Consider the following 19616-nt stretch of genomic DNA (forward strand, 5'->3'; position numbering starts at 1 on the left):
ATCCGACAATTATTTCATAAACGAGCTTTCCCCAAAAACATGTATAATTTAGTTTTCCTCGAAAAAAACGAAACTTGTGTGAAAATGTATTCCGATTTTGTCTGATTGTTCTTGTCCATATAATGTGTCTTAAACAGTTTTCATTTTCCACTCAATTATGTAATTGCAAGGGAAGTAAACTAATAGATCTCTACTTATAAGTAGTAGCCCAAGGCAAGAGTTGTCATTCTTTGTGGATCACAACTTTAAATTAAAAATTAAAAATTCTGTTATTGATATTAACAAAACTATCATAAACTTCACATTTGTGAAATCATTTTTGGTTATTTCAAGGACTTGGAAATCAATTTCTAGACTTTATTTAATTACTATCATTGAAAATTTTAGGGTCTATCTCTACATTGATAAAATATTGGTCAAGTTTGAATATGGGTCATCTGGGGTCAAAAATTAGGTCACTAGGTCAAATCAAAGAAATACTTTGTGTATGCAATAGGGGCTGTATTTTTCAATTAATCTTCATGAAATTAAGTCAGAATAATAGCATTGATGAAATCTAGGTCAAGTTTGAATATGGGTCATCTTGGGTTAAAAAGTAGGTCACTAGGTCAGATCAAAGAAAAAACTTGCGTACGCGATAGAGGCTGTATTTTTCAATTGATCTTCATGAATTTAGTCAAAATGATTGCCTTGATAAAATCTACATTGAGTTTGATTATGGGTCATCTGGGGTCAGAAAATAAGTCACTAGGTTAAATCAAAGAAAACCCTTGTGTATGCGATAGAGGCTGTATTTTTCAACTGATCTTCATGAAATTTTGTCAAAATGATAGCCTTGATGAAATCTGGGTCAGGTTTGAATATGGGTCAGCTGGGTTTTAAAACTAGATCACTAGGTCAAATAATGGAAAAACCTTGTGTATGCAATAGGGGCTGCATTTTACACTGGATTTCATAATATTTGGTCAGAATGATAGCCATGATGAAATCTAGGTCAAGTTCGAATATGGGTCATCTGGGATCAAAAACTAGGTCACTAGTTCAAATCAAAGAAAATACTTATTTATGCTCAAGATTTTTGCTCCAATTTTAATGATAATTGGTCAGAATATTTTTTTCCATGAAATCACTAGGTCAAACATGTTTACACTGTTATGGTGTGTTATGGTGTGTTTCTCAGGTGAGCAACCTAGGGCCATCTTGGCCCTCTTCTTAAGACAAACATACCAGACTGAATTTTGCATATGGTACACGCCATACGATATATAGAGCTCATTGCTGCATGCGTATTTTCAATCTCCTAGAATTTCTAAGTGGTGTCTTCTAAAACGTTTTCATTTTTACAGCGGCTAAGCCAGAAATGTATTGACAAAACATGCACGTGGATATAAAATATAATTGAATTATGAACAAATGCTTTTGTTTGAAGTAGTTTTCAGGTCTTACCAAAATTTAATCAATACGTACGTAACAGTGCATTTTATGAACCCGTTTGTACACGGTGTAGCTAAATGACTCTCACTATTTCAAGATTTTATTTTTGTTTTTACAAGCATGGATTAATCTGTTGCATAAATGAACGTACCTTTTTAGCCGCAAATTAGTTCCATCCTGATTGTGCATTTGTTGTTATTTCTCCCTTCTATGTAGAATTTGTGCAATTCCAATGCTATAGATTGTCTACATTTTGCGAACGGCGATTAGATTACCAAGCGTCTTCAATACCCTATAGACCAATTTCAGTACAGCTGGTCAGACAGATGTCATGTGAAAATTATCTTAATGTATTAATTTCTGCTCTTAACGCCTTTCTCATTTTTGATCTTTCGGAACACGACATTCTCTTTCAATGCATTTTAAGATTTACAGTAAATCTAAAAGAATCATTGTAAAATAGCTTTTAATTATTGGTCAAATGCAGAATTTGTTTCGTTAAAGAATAGAGATCGAAAATGTTTTTCATTGCACCAAAATGACTGATAGTTGCAAAAACAAAATGTCCACGAGTTCACACAAACACAATTTTATATTGTTCATGCTTAATTTATTCTTTTTAAATTTCAAATACATTAAGAAATTCTGCTGTTATTAGCAACAGAATCTAATTATCTAGTCGCACAATTTTAATAATACCCGCCAACTTTCAGAAAATGAATTTATTAAAAAATGTCAAATGATAGTGCTTTACCTCTATACCTAATAATACTTTTACCAATTTTAGCAAAAATGTACCCGTTTGTCTCAAGTTATTAGATATACTAACTTTGAAAATAATATCAGTTGTGTGGACACATTATTTATTGCATATAAGTCAACCGTCGTCGATATGGCTTCGAAACCTTATTCTCCACTCAAGGATTTCATCCAGCATGTCGACCTTTATTTGAAAACATGCTGGGTGAGTACAGGGCACATAATTATCATAAAAATAATCTTCCTCAAGCCTCAAACGATATAGCTTAAACTGTGTTAATGTTACTCAAAACCCAATAAAAACAACAACAACGAAAGTAAAACTTAGAAAACGTTTTATGACAAAATTTACTTTATATATCCCAAAACCTCAGAGTAATAAACAATATGAGAATAGGAAGAGCACGAGCATTAAACTCATAATGATGAACTATTTGTTAACTGAATTAACGTTTTTACTTTTTCAAGTCGTTAAAAAACGTTGTCACAGTGTGTAATTTATGTAGAATGTCTCTAAAACGCAGAAGAAATAAATAATTGTAAAACGTGTCAGTCATGCAGTACAAAATATACTATAAAATGCGTAGGTCACACAGAAGAAATAACCTGTAAAACAGGATGAATTAAATTGTATTTAATAAATTTTACTATTGTACTTTATTAATTCATATGGCAAAATATAGACTTATTATTTGATCGAGTTAATATTTTGATATTTATTATAGTTCATTGATATTTTAATATTTGCATGTCATATTACGTATATAATCTAAAATAATCAATGCAATTGCAAAACATAATTTGAAGAGAAAGACATTTCGCATTCGTGGACTAACATTTCGCAGATCTTTAAAAGAAGAAAGCCTATTATTTTTTTACCATGAGACTATCAAGCAATAATGGCATTACAAGCGTGAACAGTGGATTATTTTTCTATGACCAGTAGGGGCTAATATTACAATCTGATATTCCAGTAGTCTCCATATTTTCATCATGTTTAACCCTTACCCTGTGCAGTCTGGTCAAGATCCATGCTGTTAGCTAACAGTAACTCTAATTGCAATAGGCTTTGAAAACGAACGGCATGGATCCTGACCAGACTGCGCGGATGCGCAGGCTGGTCAGGATCCATGCTGTTCGCAAAGCCACTATGTTGGTTTTCTCAAGGCGCGGATCAAATGTTGGCACTTTTATTGGTACTTTTTCAAGTAGTTATGCTCAGACAAAAATGTATTACAATTGTGCTGAGGCTTAACCTTTAGTCTGCTGGCGGAAAGTGATTCTGCCTTTGCGACCAGTGCAGACCAAGATCAGCCGTGCAGGCTGATCATGGTCTGCACTGTTCGCTATTCAGTCAGTAAATTTGCAGTAAACACCCCTAGAATAATAAATGGTTTTGCCCAAATTGAGTGATGGGCCAGTCCATTTCAGAAATTTAACAGGCTAAGGGTTAAACACGCTAGCGACGAGATCGTAGAGATTTTTCCATATACGAGTAATCAGAAAGTGGCAATATGCGTCGCTTTTCAAAAATTTTTATTTGTTTGCCATTTGTAATCTTGTTTGTTTTTTTTTGTTTTTTTTGCCACGTAAAAATACGTCAATTAGTTTTGCTGTGAATCTTATTTACTATAAGTAGACACGAGAGAATATTGCGTTATGAAATAGTTATTATTGCTTTGATATTAATAAGATAATATCACACATGAGTTTACCTCAACCATATAACTAATTCTCATGACGCGCGTTCCTTTTGAATTTTTAATGACGAAAAATTATTATGGTCGCAATGCAGTTATACTTATCAATATGTATGCTTTATATACAGTAGGGTCAAGATAGGATACTAGTAGAACGTTAATTAGATACCAGATAAAGTACGGCGAGTTACGCAGTGGCTTGTCTAAATATGTGTATCTTCTCTTGAGACAAAACCCATACAATGCTTATTTCTTCTTGATTGTGAACAAATATTGCATTGTTTATATTTTCGTTGTAAATACTGACAATCCTATACACAATTATAAAGCTTCTGTCTAGTTTTTTTTTCGGAATTCTCTTGCAGTAATATAATTTTACAGAAACAAAATATGCGATACTGACGCATACCATATCAATTTTAAAAGTTCGTCTGTAATTCGATATTCTCTTCAAAATAAATTGAATTTATAGCTCTTTTCGAAACGTTTGGGATCTTTATAAAAGCTTATAAAACTTATAAAGGGCTTGCAGCAATTCATTTTTTTGGAAATGAATGTACTGGGGTAAAGCATTTAAATTTTCACCATTAACAGGAGATATCATGCAGGACACAATCACAATCTGCACTGTTCGCTATTCAGTCATTATCGTTTTGGTAAGCACCTCTTTTACACAATGGAATTGTCTAAATTGAAAGATGGACAAGTTCATTATAGAAATTTAGCAGGGTAAGGGTTAAAGAATGGCAAAATATGGCTCAGATAGAGTTTGTATTTGTACTTTGTTTAAAGATAAATATTGTATTCAATTTTAATGCATCTATTTCAAATAATTTTGATAAAAAATGAAATATAAACTTGATAAAACACCTTTTGAATAGTCAGCTGGGTTCTTTAACGTGTCAAGTGTGGAACACTGAAGCCTTCTTTCCTGGGAAGAACGAGTACAGCATTTCTGAAATTTTTAGTGCCTTTTCCGGAAGTCAAATCCGAACCACTGGAGTAACAGTCAAGTATGTTACCACTAGACATCCGTACCATACTGTAATGTTTTAATAATGAATTCCCTGCAGACTATTTATGAATATCAAAATAATGGTACAGAATTTCAAATAGGGATATTTTAATGGCCATTATAGTGCCACTGGTAACATTTCGCATAGAACTGTAATGGATTTCAATGTTCATTGTGAGCATTTTACTAAATTCCTTTTAGGTATTGGTACGTGTATGATCAAAGATTGACTTAAAATCATTACCTGCTAAAGATGACATGAATGTCTACCTAGAAATATGCCAGATTACTCTGCACTAAGCTAGACTACGGGCAATTCCAGCATGCAGTCTGTTACTTCTAGTAAGTCTGTAGCACATGGTGACTCCTACTACAATTAAACTTCCATTTATATTTAAGGAGTATTCAAGTTTTTTTCATAACTGAGCTATTTCAACTGTTGAATTCATTCTGTAAATTAAGATAAAAATAAGTCGGGTTTCTAGGACAGCGAGTTTCGCCGGGCTATTACTGGATCACTATGATCAAATGTGCTCTGAAACTTTAACCAGAAAATAATGTCAATGAAGTACCCTTCATTCAGTTCAAGTAGTCCTTAACGCTCTTACAAGTGACGAAGAATCCGCATTACAGTTATTTGTAATCTTGAAATTCCTGTTTTTTAACCAGGTTTTCGTTGAAAACCTGAGTTATTAGATTGGGGTAGATGTCGGTCGGGCGGGCGGGCGGCGGCGGCGGCGTCAAACTGGTGTTTCCGGTCAATAACTTTTGTTTCGGTAAAGATATTTGAATCAAACTTGGTATGTATGTAGCTTATATCAAGACAAAGGCTGGGATTGATTTTGGGGTTTCTGGGGTCAAGGTCAATGTCACTGTTACTTAAAATACAAAAAGGGTTTCCGGTCAATAACTTTTGTTTCGGTAAAGATATTTGAATAAAACTTGGTATGTATGTAGCTTATATCAAGACAAAGGCTGGGATTGATTTTGGGGTGTCTGAGGTCAAGGTCAAGGTCACTGTTACTTAAAATAGAAAAAGGGTTTCCAGTCAATAACTTAACTTAGGAATGAGCTATCATGATGAAACTTGGTGTATAGAAAACTTATATAAAGTTGTAGCTTGGGATTGATTTTGGGGTTTCTGGGATCAAGGTCAAGGTCATTGTTACTAAAAATAGTGTTAGGGTTAGGTTAGGGTTAGGGTTAGCATATCTTTTACATGCATGGAGGGATTTTGATGAAAGTTGGCACAATTGTTCACCATCATGAGACGGAGTGTCATGCGCAAGAACCAGGTCCCTAGGTCTAAGGTCAAGGTCACACTTAGAGGTCAAAGGATACAAGAATGAAAACTTTGTCCGGAGCATATCTTCTTCATGCATAAGAGGGATTTTGATGTAACTTGGCACAATTATACACCATCATGAGACGAAGTGTCTTGCGCAGTTCCCTTCTTTAGAATAACTTCCCTTTGTTGTTATTATAAATAGCTTATATTGTAACTTTTTCATTACTAGACGTAGGGAAAAATCGAGACCCCTTTTTGTAGTACAACATGCATGTTACATCCAATTTTGAGGTGTATTTTGACCAATCTCTACCTGGTAAGGATGTTTGTGTGGACTTACAATTTTTTTTTTGTATTTTTTTTTTTTTTTTTTTTTTTTTTAAGATTAACTTCCCTTAGTTGTTACTATAACTAACTTATATTGTAACGTTTTTATAATTGACCGTAGGGAAAAACCAAGACCACTTTTCTGTGGTACAACATAGTTGTTACTTTCTAATTTTAGGTGTATTTTAATGTATCTCTACCTGGTAAGGATTTTTTTTGTGGACTTAGAAATATAAAAGAATTACAATGATTACTAAACAACCACAAAATTAAAATTACATCTGCAAATACAGGTGCTAGAGTAAAGAAATTTGCTGTGACGGGCGTATATTGTGACATTCTGGCACTCCTGTTTATTCTTATGAAAAGTGTTGAAAACCTGGTTTCGTAGCATTGCCGCGTTTCTTGTCTTTATTTGTGTATTTATGTATATAGACATCTCAAAATGAGAGTAACGTCTGAATGTTAATAAGACATTGAAACGATATCTAACAGTACATAATCTTAAAGAGTGACCATACGACCATGATTGTTTTATTTCGCGAAGTATCTCATTTTAAATTTAACCGGAACTGCAAGATTTACTGCCAATTGAAAATTTATACGCCTTTATGATAGTTCCGCTTCTATAACTGTTTTCCCGCCACATATTGGTTGAAAGATATATTGTAAATATTTTGTTTAAGCAAGCTCTGTTCCTAATTTGCAATGTTTCCCTCCATAAGTGAAATGTTTTGTTTATATGGCATACCATTATTTTATTATCAGCATCAGCATCTTTAGTGTTCGTCTCACTGTAGAAAGTATATATATATATATAAAGTAAATATTATCGCAATGTTAAGAAGAAAGTCTTTAAATTATCGTGAATTTAATTTCCTGGTAATTGATCACAAAATAAGTAGATAAATAGAGTAAGTCATTCGACCGGTTTCACACGTAAATGATTTATATACTTTTATGTATATAGTAATTGACTATTTATATTTATATATATAAAATACAATTCAAAGAGAACATCGCTTCAATTGCTGAAGTTGGCAGTGCTAAGCCTTTGTAACTCATAAATAAATGCCGATCGAAATATCTGCAGAATACAAGTTTGAAATGAAATTAAATGAGGAAACATTTATTGACCCGTAAGCAATTTATTCGTTCTGAAAATCTCATTTCTCAGAACTGTATGTCACTGAATATAATGATAAGGAGAAAGTTTCATTTGAACGTGCAATGCTTTATATCTTACAAAATATTAAGTTCAATCACGGGAAATCATAACATGTCATGATTTAAAAGTACTAAAATTGAGCCCTCAAAACACACGTACGCACCCACCCACGCACGCACAAAGCGCTTTGCTAAGGTATAATTATGTCTCCCACCACACAGTGGTGTGGGAGACATATTGATTTACTCCTCTGTGTGTGTGTGTGTGTGGGGGGGGTGTGTGTGTGTGTGTGTGTGCGTGTGTGTGTCTGTCTGTCTGTCTGTCACAAATCTTGTCCGCACTCTAAGTCGAACATTTCTCATCCGATCTTCATCAAACTTGAATAAAATGTGTTTGCCAATAAGTCTTCGGCCATATTCGATAACTAGTCAAATCGGCCTAGGCACTTCGGAATTATGGCCCTTGGAACTTGTTTTTGATAACCAAAGCACTCGAAGTCTGATAAGGCAGTTGAGGTCTTGGTGCATGGTTGACTCATATTCTACTATTTAGATGATTAGGCAGTTGTGGGAGACATGCGCTTTTCTCAAAAGCAGCTCTAGTTTACTATGAAAATAAACTGTTCGACGGAGATGTGCTAATGCTGACAGTAGCTAAATTATTTAGAAGAGTGCTGCAATATATTCTCATATATCTTTTGAAATGAATATTAGATACTATAGTTATCGTTTTGAAAGGCAGAAAAAGAAGAAATACTGTCCGAATAACTACAGAGTAATTTTCACCTTGTCCTGTTCATTAAAGACACGATTGACAGTTTCCTACATGTATATAAGCAAACATTTTCCTACGGACAGAATTTCTTTAAACTTTGTGTACTGACTGATTGATCTTGAATTATCTGCCCTTGCAAATAGATTTTTCAGTATTTTCCGACTTTCAAGGGCAGGCAATTCATAACCAAGGCTTGGTACCTATGATTTGCTTTATTTTATATTTCTGTTTTTGATTTGATTCTCTGTCAGTAAACACAGTTTAAAAAAGAAATTCTGCCCGTAAGAGAATTTTGCCCCATGTCAATATATGCACTGTGGCAATTGTCCTTGACTATGACAAAAAGATACCTCCATGTCTTGGTCTTTCCCATGGACCGAATTTCTTTAAACTTTTTTATATTGAATGCAAATGATAACTAAAACTGAAATAAAAGTTTCCTTGCTTTAATCTTGAATTATCTGCCTTTGAAAATTGGATTTTTTAGTATCTTCTGATTTTCAAGGGCAGATAATTCAAGATCAAGCACCGGTACCTATGATTTTTAATACATATTTCCGTTTTAAACTTGATTCTCAGCACACAAAGTTTAAAGAAATTCAAAAGAAAGTTTTTGCCTTATATACATATAGAAAACTGTCAGATGTGTCATTAAATCATTTGAACAGAGCTAACTACAGTTAGAAAAAGTGATGGAAAACTCAAAACAAAAATTCATCACAACACGGTTTACAACTGAAAGCAAGCTGTATGATGTGTTCTTTAATGATACACGAAAGTATCCATCATGCTGTTGAAATAACTCTCACTCACTTTACTTCACGGGTGCTTTGTTGACGCTAAACAAACGTTTGATAAAGACGGGGTCGATCTATTTCAGTCTACCGAGAAAAGACTTCACTTTTCCAATTGTATAATATCAGAGAACAGCTGCTGCTCTGTTAAGATTAACGGTTTCCAATCCTATTTATTCTCTATTTTACAGTGGACTCAACAAGGCCAGTATGTTTGTCATCGTATGTATTTGATTTCTATCAACGATTTGCTCTATAACATATGTTTCGTCGTAGTCTTAAATGAAAAACAGAATATCAACACGCGCTTGCAAGGAAGTAGAGAAATTCGTGAATCTGATCAGTACATCCATCTTGGAGAAGCATGTCAACAAGTACACAGGAAATGATATAGGAAATGATATAGTAATCATAAAACATTTGTTTCCACACCTCATGTTTTTATTTCGATGTAAATGAGATGTGGAACCAAAATTTGTAGTCCTGTTTGACGCCATATAACATATACTGCGTTGGTGCGCCGTAAAACCCAAATAAATAAATAAATAAATAAATAAAACTTCTGTTATTTTAATATATATTTGTGATAGACTGGTATTTTTCATAAATAACACATAAACAAGTTAAATGTCCGATATTTACAAAATACTCAGTAAATTCTGTTTACTTTGGGATTTAAATATATGAGCCGCACCATGGGAAAACCAACATAGTGCGTTTTGCGACCAGCATCCGCGCAGTCTGGTCAGGATCCATGCTGTTCGCTTTTAAAGGCTATTGCAATTAGAGAAACCGTTAGCGAACAGCATGAATTCTGACCAGATTGCGCGGATGCGTTATGTAGGTTTTCTCCTGGCGCTTGATCCTATGTTGAATCTAAATGGAAGAATCGTTTATGAATCAGTGAAGTATTTAATAGCTTTCTTACAATTCATTGATGGTTGGTATTTCCCACGTATGCCATGGACATTCAGTCAAATATACAATACGTACCAAAGTGAACGTACTTCTGTAATCTCTCTGCTCAATAGTGTTCACATAGATATCAAACTGAATGTCTAGGTCGTATGACTAACAATATAGCATATCACTCGCTATAATTTTGAACGTGCGGCGTCAAAAACGTTCATTAACGGCGTTATTATTATTATTTTTTTTTTTTTCATTTTAACTGCAGCTAAACCAGAAACGTATATTGAAAAACATGCAAGTACATATAACATATAATTTGAACTATAAACAAATGCTTCTGTTTGAAATAGTTTTCAGATCTTACCAAATATTAATAAATACGTAACAATGTACCGTATGACTTCGTTTGTGTAAGGTATAGTTTAATGACGCTCCTTAATTATTTCAAGATCTTATTTTAGTTTTGACAAACTCGGATTAATCTGGCACTAAAATGAACGCACCTTTTTCAGCCGGAAATTAATTCCATTGTTAATGTGCATTTGTTGCTGTTTCTGACTTGTATTAAGAATTCGTGTAATTACAATGCTATACAGTTACTACATTTTGTGAACCGCAATTTGATTTATCAATCGTCTTCAGTACCCAGTAGATCAATTTCAGTACAATTGATCAGACAGAAGTCATGGGAAAATTATCTTAATGTATTCATTTCTGCTTTTAACGCCTTTCCGCATTTTTTAACCTTTTCGGGTGTTATACCACATTCTCCGTTACGGTATATTTAGATTTGCAGGAAATCAAAAAAGAATCATAGTAAAACAACTTTTAGTAATTGTTCAAATGTACAATTCTTCATTGCACCGAATGGCTGGTAGATGCAGTTATATATATATATACACGTAACCTGTATATTGAAAACTTATCTTTATATTGAATACTCACCCGTATATCAAAATTATACCTGTATACTAAACAGGTTAATATCATCTGATCTGAATAAATACGAACTTTTGATTCTCTATGGTTTGGATTCTTTAGAGTAACTTAATTAAATCTGTCCTGCATTGATTGAAATTGATAGAGTCGTTGTCGTCATGGCAATACTGGATAAATCTTCTGGGTGAAAATTTATAACAGTTCTTAAATTTTCCATTTTGAAAAGAAAACATAACACATATATACATTTGTCATAAATTTATTAGTGCCCAGGTTTTGAAAAAAGGTATATTTTACGGCTGGTGATAAAGAATGCCTATACTAAATTTGAATCAGTTTTAGTAATGTTGAGGTTGAAAATGTAAAGTAACTATTGTATTTGTGATGCAGGTCTGTGTACACTAAATTCAGAAGATTTAGTGAATTTGCCAGTAAAGCGTTACAAACGCTTTTCAATTTTCAGTGTGAAAATTAATAAAAACAACCGATTCTCATAATTTCCATAACATAAAGTCTATTAGCTATCTTGTTCCCAAGTTTCCATATGAAATATAGCATAAACTTCCCTATACCTAAAAACATCCATTTTTTTTGTTGTGCATCTGTAGGCCAGTGCCTTTAAGTCCGTTTATAAGATTAAGTTGATACATATAAAACACCATTACGACAGTTTATGCAGCACTTAGGTACACAGTATCTCTGCATCTGTTTGATTGAACAAGTCCATTCATTAGTCTTTTATGGTTGTCGCAGTTAATGTAATGTATTTTATGTCCCATAAAACTATTAATTAATTTGCAAAGTTATTTTAGGGACCGCAGTACTAGCTGTTACAATGCAATATCGGTCAGCACACCACTGCTCAATATTCATTTGTTTATACTAGGCATCATCACCTTTCGGTACAGAAAAGCAGCGAAACATTCTTAGATAGGATTGTGCAATATTTACTTTTTTCCTTTGGCATCGTGTCTGTTGATTTATAACGTAATAAACCCCAGGTATTAATCAACTAATGTTATCAATTAAATTTACTTCATACAAGCTGCAAATGAGCAATTGCAGGTTGACACTGTTACGTAAAATGTCCATTAGAGTCAGTCATAAAGTTATAGAAGTCTACAGAAGCATTGACTGCAGATCCAGATCCACATCTCTGTTCTTTATATTTCACTGAATATGTACCCCAAAAAATCTTACAAGTAAATTAAGCTATTCTGTTCGCTTTTTCTTAAATGAAACATAATTTTCTTGTCATAGAGAACCGTTCGTAGTTAAAGTTTGACACTACTCTCAGATTGCCTGTAAAGTAAGGAGTTAATTCCAGTGATTTCCTTTTCAGTTTTAACTATTTTAAGTGCAACAAATTTGGATATGAGGGCTGATTGAGAATATAGCGATTAGTTAATTAACGCTTAACCTGCTATATTTCTATAATGGACTGGTCCATCTTCTAAATTGGGCAGTACCATTTATCATTTGAAGGGGTGTTTACTGAAAATTTACTGACTGGATAGCGAACAGTGCAGACCATGATCAGACTGCACGGATGTGCAGGCTGATCTTGGTCTGCACTGGTCGCAAAGGCAGAATTCTTTGCCGCCAGCAGGCTAAGGATTAAAGTAAACTTTTCGAAATATTGCACAACTGCTGTAATTCATTGTTGTTGAGGCTACATAATGTCAATTGAAATTTATGCAGAATTACGAATGCTACTGGATATGCAAACAATTGAAATGCTAAAGTTTGGCATACCTGATGAAGGAAAAGTAATATTATTAACGTCTAGATTACTTTTGATTCACTGTATTCTAATGAACACATGTGACCTGCATGAAACCATGTGACACATGTCATTGACACAGAACAACAAGTTCAATCGTTTATCATAAAAAAAGTAAATAGGAAATTTCAACGAAACAATTGAAGTATATGACGTTGAAGAATAACGCAATATCCACATTTAGATAGAATAATTGATTTTCCAATCATTACGGAATTAAAAATTTGATAGGTATTATCCGGTTAGAGAAACTTGTTTTTGCATAAGCTTAGCCGAAACTTTAATAAATGCGTATATAATGAAACTTTTGTTCATTAAACTGTATTTAATTACGTATTTCACGCATCATAACCTGGTTAGAAAGATTTCATAAACAGTAATACTTTTCGTAATTCCCAAGATATGTGAGTATTTATCTATTCAGTTTAATCATTTACTACCTGATGATCAGATGGTTTCTATTCGAAATTTATTGAAAAAGCTAAACCTAGGTGCTAAACACGAACTCTTAATTAAAGAATTTAGTTGGTAACACGTGGCTTTTACTCGAATCAGTAGAATATTTTCTAGTGGCCATAATTACAGGATTAAACCCGTGATAACGCACATATTTATGCTTTGCCAAAGTATTTATGACGTTATGAAGTTACTAAACAAGGTGAAAGTCACATGGAAACTTTGCAGAACTTGGTGATATGAATATGTTTTCTTTGACAGCTGCTTTTACATAATTCTGGGTCAACCGTTTACATAATTCTGGGTCAACTGTTTACATACTTCTGTTTTTATGTTATATCAAAAACACATACTTTACTTTCAGTATAATTGTCCCAATTAATCTTTTGAAAATGGACATCGTTTATCTGCAGAAATGCATTGTCACTGATGCTAGTATTATATTTATTGCATGATAACTTCTAGTATGTCGCAAAATTACTATATTAAAATACAATTATATAAATTCAGGTAGAAAATCACAGAAATTAGATAGTTATTGAAGTTAAGGATAGTCAGATCGTTTCACAGATAAGGGTATAGCCAGACGGTATCAATTCAAGTAATTTCCCATTAGATTTAACGTCTAGCTATTTTCAAACAAATATTCCATGGCCTGATAGACGCGTTTCTATGACAATTTGCCACATAATCTACCTTTCGATCAAATAAAAATTTCAGCAGTGTTCAAATATGCTGTTTCAAAACACAAATAGGAAATGAGATAGCACACCATTGACGCGTTATATAATAAACGCGAAGACAGACAAATTAGAAATCTTTTTATTACATGGGTAATTTAATTTACTTTGCAGAAAATATCAGCCTTTGCACCTTTAACTTATGATAACACTTTTTAGACTATGTTGAAAATGACTTAGTAAATAAAAAATAGTCTATCAATAACTTTTAGCCAGACCTAACTAAAGATGTTTTTAGAACAGAACAGAACAGATTATTGTTGTTTTTATTGTTGTTGTTATTGTTTTTTTTTTCATAACAAATATTCTTTGCAGAACATGAGACCCTGTCATCTAAACATGGAGAACCATTTTAATCAAACAGTACTGAAAAGATTTTTTTATAATATACAGTAATGATAACCGAGTCCCATTCGCGAAAATTGTCGAAACATACGAGTGAGTTGACTGCTTGTATCAGCAGGTGCTACTTCTGATCTGGAGAAATAAAAGTGAACAAACAAACATGAAAAAGTTTACAAAAAAATATTCGCAAAGGAATATAGAGTTTGATTTCTAAGATTTCATTTCAAAATTTATCATTGTGTGCATGTAATTATAAATATTATTGCAGTAATGTTCGCCTTTTCAGAAACGATATGAGCCGCGCCATGAGAAAACCAACATAGTGCATTTGCAACTAGCATGGATCCAGACCAGCCTGCGCATCCGCGCAGTCTGGTCAGGATCCATGCTGTTTGCTTTCAAAGCCTATTGCAATGAGAGAAACCATTAGCGAACAGCATGGATCCTGACCAGACTGCGCGGATGCGCAGGCTGGTCTGGATCCATGCTGGTCGTAAACGCACTATGTTGGTTTTCTCATGGCGCGGCTCATATGAGGAGCATGCAATTGGTTCCCAGCACGGTAGCTATGTCACCGTGAAACACTTTGGCAAGTGTATAAATTGCATGTAGTATTCATTAAGAACATTAATCCAAGTCCTGTTTTTTTTTTTCTTCTCGAAAAAAAATTGAGAAAAAGTGCTTAAAAATTACAAATATCGCCTTTCAAAATAAAAGTGTCAATGAACTGTAATTTATTCTTATCGAAGCTGGATGGTAGAGTTCGGCCTAGAAAGAAGAATTAAGACCGAAAATATCGGCAATTCCTGCTTTAATGATTTTTTTTCACATATTACCAGCGCTTTCTGACGCCATTTAAATCAACAACAAAATAAAGGAAAAGAAAAGAAAATAACATATTAACAATAACTAAATATTAACACCACTAAATGAAAAATGATGAAATATTCAGTTAACAAAGATGAAATACTAAGCAAACAGATTTTTGCAATGTTTCCGATATTGCAGCATGTACAAGTGTTTAAGTACATTTTCGACAGAATGATCAATGAATCAAAATATATTGTCATTAAGAAATGTCTCTAAGTGTTTACCGGATATTAAATGTCATTTCCATTTAAGTCAAACAAAACAAGATGTGATTTACAGGTGAGGCAACAAAATGTCAACAAACCTTACGTAAACATAATAACATATGTGATATCATGTTACAGATGTTTTTCCTAACAAGTTTTCTCTTCGTTTTCTGAATTTGTAAGTATATAACAAATATTAATTTTCGAGGCGGAGCTTTGTTTCATGTGTTGGCAGTCTACTCGCTCAGATTTCTCAAGGCCACAGTATAGCGTATCTGTGTGAACATAACATCAGTATAGCGTACCCATATGAACATGACATCAGTATATAGCGTACCTTTGTGAACATGACATCAGCAAAGCATACCTATGTAAACATGGCATCAGTATAGCATACATATATGAATATGACATCAGAATAACGACCTTTGTGAACACGAAATCGGTATAGCGTACCTATGTGAACATGACATCAGTATAGCGTACCTTTGTGAACACGAAATCAGTATAGCGTACCTAGGAGGTGAACATGACATTAGCATAGCATACCTATGTGAACATGACATCAGTATAGCATACATATGTGAACATGACATCAGTATAGTATACATATGTGAACATGACATCAGTATAACGTACCTTTGTGAACACGAAATCAGTATAGCGTACCTAGAAGGTGAACATGACATCAGCATAGCATACCTATGTGAACATGACATCAGTATAGCATACATATGTGAACATGACATCAGTATAGCATACATATGTGAACATGACATCAGTATAACGTACCTTAGTGAACACGAAATCAGTATAGCGTACCTAGGTGAACATAACATCAGTATAGCATACCTATGTGAAGATAAGAATAAAGTCATCATGTTCGAGCACGAGTAGAGAAATATTAATTAAACTAAATATCATGCACAACTACAAAAAAAACTTGGACGTCATTATTGAACACCTTAATTGTATTTATATGCTCGTATCATGTGTAAATCCGGGGCTAGAGGGCGCGGACGGTAACATGCATTTCCGCAACATTTGTATCTTCGTCGTTTTTTTTTTCTTTTTGGCGACCTATGATATTTCTTTTTTAATTTTGAGACATGTTAAAAACCAAGCACACGTCTTTACTCAATTGTTCACAAGGAGTGTCCTACAAAACTCACAAGTGATTGACAAATTCTTAATATTAGGAACGCATACCAAAAAAAGTTTATGCAGATGAATATAGAAGGAAGGCAGAAACTATAAGAAAATCGATCAAAGCTGTTTCTGGCCATAAACTAAGACCGCTTAATAACTGTTAATGGAATTTTTAAGACGCAATTTAAGAAGTCTACAGGCTGGTGCCAGAGAACAAGTGTTTTGATACCACGAACATAACTGAAGGAAAATCTGCCATTTTGTAATCAGCCAGTACGTTATTACTCGGCGATACTAGAATAGTGTGTTTGTAATAAATGCTTACGTATTTGTTTAACCCTTAACCTGCTATATTTCTATAATGGACTGGTCCATCTTTCAATTTGGACAGTACCACTTATTACTCAAAGGGGTTTTCACTGAAAATTTACTGACTGAATAGCGAACAGTGCATACCATGATCAGACTGCACGGATGTGCAGGCTGATCTTGGTCTGCACTGTTCGCAAAGGCAGAATCATCTGCCGCCAGCAGGCTAAGAGTTAAAGACGTTAACACATTGACAGAATTATAGATAATACAAATTCAGTGTAATTTCGCCGCGGATCTGATAATCAAGACATTAGTTCTTACCAATTTGTTTCTAACCGCTACAGACAGGAGTTGTTTTTGCAACATTGTTGCAAAGTACAAATCATATTTTTGTACAAGTTTTTGTAATGCTCTTTGTCTTTGATCTTGAACAAAGCTAACACCAAAAGAATGTGGGCAGCCGCTTTGTAATAAAGTAGTCGTGCGTAACATATATAATTTACTGTGATAAAGAAATTGCTTGGCCCTTATGGTGATAAGTCTGAGTAGTGTAAAAGGAAACAATTTCCGTCGTGTTAGTTGTATTTCATTATTGGATTGTCACGGTGATTATTGACACATTAGTCTGAGGAAAGTACGACTGTAGCGATAATGGAAGGCTTATATTAAGTCTGTAGAGGAGTGTGAAAAACTTTTATAGTCTTTCAAACACTGTATTTGTTCAGGGCTTTATCGAAGCTGGACTCCAAAATCACGATAATATGATACATGAGACACTCTCCGTCCAATATGAGACCACATTTACAGCTTGCAACTTTTAATCAGATTGATTTTGATAGAGCTTTAGAAATTAAGGTAATGGACCGGAAGTTAACAAACCTTTAAGCGCATCTCCTCCTAAAGATCTGGTGGTAGTTTGAGAGTCGATAATCTTTATACAACTTTGTATACATTCTTTATTATCAAGGTAAACAAAATGTTCAATATTACATAAATGACAGAAAATAATATAGCGCAGATGTTTTTTTCTGAGCTATTTTTTTTTCTTCGCGAAGAGAAATATTAAGCAAAATTAACAACGTCTTGAGAGCACATTAACCATCTAGTTTCGTACTCAAGAGTACTTTAATTAGTTCTGGTTGCTTCAAACTTAGTACGTCCGTATGTTAACTCATTAGATAAAGGTAGAAATTCTATCAGTATCTTGTTATATTCAATCGAGTGCGATAGAATGAGCATTTTGCGGCATACCAAGACATACGTGTATATACAATTTTGTGCTGATCAAGTGTGTCTCTTTTGTAAGGTGGTGTTCTTCTATTGAACTTAATATTACACATAACGGTATGATAGTAATATTTATGTGAATTTAAGTTCTATTTAACCCTAACATTAATGACGTTTTGCCTTTTTTATCACATTCTCGAAACATGTTGGTATATAATTATTGTTAACGGTTCTTGTTGTAGTAGTAGAATGATTTAACATGAGTTAAAGCAAAAGTATTTGATAACTTGCAGCATGTACAGAATACAGCAGTTCGAATTATCACTAAGACGTTTCGTCAATCATATTTGAGCCGTGCCATGAGAAAACCAATATAGTGGCATCCGCGCAGTTTGGTCAGGATCCATGCTGTTCGTTAACAGTTTCTCAAATCGCAATAGGCTTTGAAAGCGAACAGCATGGATCCTGACGAGACTGGTCTGGATCCATGCTGGTCGCAAACGCACTATGTTGGTTTTCTCATGGCACGGCTCATTTCATCCGCCATGAAGGAGTTAACAGAGACTTACAGACTTCATTAAGGGCAGCAGTAAAATTTTCAAACCTTAGGATATGATGTGATGATTAAGTTTGCTTTTCTGACATGCAACACATATGTGTCGTAGCTTAATTATATATTGATAAGAATTATTGACTAACCATCTTTTAGGCAGGTATAATTGGCCTGTTTCATTCGTTGAGTGTCATGAGTACGATGTTTTGACGATGTCAAAATCTTGTAATCTTAATAACTACCAGTTCTCGTACACAAAATTTGTAGAAAATGCTTAGCATTTCGGTAAAAACTAAAAGGAAGTCATGCAAATATAATCTCTATCAATTAAGTAGAGAGAAAAAATAGTTCTTATCAGTATACAATAGCCAGAGATTTTACCTCGTATTATGATACATAATGACTACAATAGATAGAATGATTTAACCCTTACCCTGCTAAATTTCTATAATGGACTGGTTCATCTTTCAATTTGGACAGTACCACTTATTATTCAAAGCGGTTTTCACCGAAAATTTACTGACTGAATAGCGAACAGTGCAGACCATGATCAGACTGCACGGACGTGCAGGCTGATCTTGGTCTGCACTGGTCGCAAAGGCAGAATCATCTGCCGCCAGCAGGCTAAGGGTTAAGCAGCCTTCCGCATAATGTCTTCATATACTGTTAGAATCATATCATTGTTTGGTACATAAGAACAAACAGTTCTTCACGTGTAAGAGTCAGTGACAGTGTGACACTTCTATTTTTATTTGTGTTTGTGCTTAGCGTCTTTACAACATTTTGTTCAATCGTATTAACGCCTGACTTCTGCTGTTTTTTCTCTTTAACAATAATACGAAGTTATTACGTTTACAAAATCCCG

The 19616-nt window shown here is 33.9% G+C and overlaps 1 protein-coding gene across 4 annotated transcripts in view; it reads left to right on the top strand.

The window, feature by feature from the left end:
• LOC123538826 (cardioacceleratory peptide receptor-like) overlaps positions 1-19616 on the top strand; it is a 59724-nt gene that overhangs the window by 28176 nt on the left and 11932 nt on the right. The gene's annotated exons all lie outside the window — the stretch shown is intronic.

Source organism: Mercenaria mercenaria, chromosome 18 (assembly GCF_021730395.1).
Source record: "Mercenaria mercenaria strain notata chromosome 18, MADL_Memer_1, whole genome shotgun sequence".
In the NCBI taxonomy this organism is placed as follows: Eukaryota; Metazoa; Mollusca; class Bivalvia; order Venerida; family Veneridae; genus Mercenaria; species Mercenaria mercenaria.